The sequence below is a fragment of the Schistocerca americana genome, chromosome 11, assembly GCF_021461395.2.
Source record: "Schistocerca americana isolate TAMUIC-IGC-003095 chromosome 11, iqSchAmer2.1, whole genome shotgun sequence".
NCBI classification, from domain to species: Eukaryota; Metazoa; Arthropoda; class Insecta; order Orthoptera; family Acrididae; genus Schistocerca; species Schistocerca americana.
In genome coordinates, this window is record NC_060129.1 from 131,421,062 (window position 1) to 131,422,121 (window position 1,060).

Sequence of the window (1,060 nt, forward strand, 5' to 3'; positions counted from 1 at the left end):
GTCAAAAGCTTTCTCTAAGTCTACAAATGCTAGAAACGTAGGTTTGTCTTTCCTTAATATTTCTTCTAAGGTAAGTCGTAAGGTCAGTATTGTCTCACGTGTTCCAATATTTCTACGGAATCCAAACTGATCTTCCCCGAGGTCGGCTTCTACGTTTTTCCATTCGTCTGTAAAGAATCTGTTAGGTAGTCTGAAATCTGCCTCCTATTACTCTTGCTAAACAGATAAACCTTCCCCCCATTTTTTTATATTCCTGTTTACTTCTGTATTCTGGGATGCTGCAACGGCCTTATGATCACTGATTCCCTGTTCTGCGCTTACGGAGTGGAAAAGCTCGGGTCTGCTGGCGTCGTGGGACGCGGATATGGAGGGACACGCGATCAACACACCGCTCTCCCAGCTGTTGTCAGTTTTTGTGACCAGAGCCGCTACTTATCGCTCAAGTAGCTCCTCAGTTTGCCTCACAAGGGCCGAGCGCACCCCGCTTGCCAACAGCGCTCGGCAGACCGGACGGTCACCCATCAGAGTGCTAGCCCAGCCCGACAGCGCTTAACTTCGGTGATCTGACGGGAACCGGTGCTGTCACAGTGGCAAGGCCGTTGACTCAAGTAACGGACGGGGTTGTCACGAGTAAACTTTCGCTACTTGAGAGCATCCCCATGGGAAACGAATGATCGTAGAACAATGAAACTCTGTGGAAACATTTGTAACGACATGCACAAGAGAGATAACGAATAAACCCTTGAATGAAACACATTTTAATTTCCACATGAGGGGATAAAAAATGGTTCAAATGGCTCTGAGCACTATGGGACTTAACATCTATGGTCATCAGTCCCCTAGAACTTAGAACTACTTGATCCTAACTAACCTAAAGACATCACACAACACCCAGTCATCACGAGGCAGAGAAATTCCCTGACCTCGCCGGGAATCGAACCCAGGAACCCGCGCGTGGGAAGCGAGAACGCTACCGCACGAGCACGTGCTGCGGACCATGAGGGGACAACATTCGTTCATTGTGTACTACTTTTAGGTTCCAGGTTACAAACGTACCTCC

At 48.3% G+C, this 1,060-nt stretch overlaps 1 pseudogene; it reads right to left on the minus strand.

The window, feature by feature from the left end:
• Positions 1-486: 486 nt before the first annotated feature.
• On the minus strand, positions 487-604 carry LOC124554284 (annotated as a pseudogene).
• Positions 605-1,060: the final 456 nt, after the last annotated feature.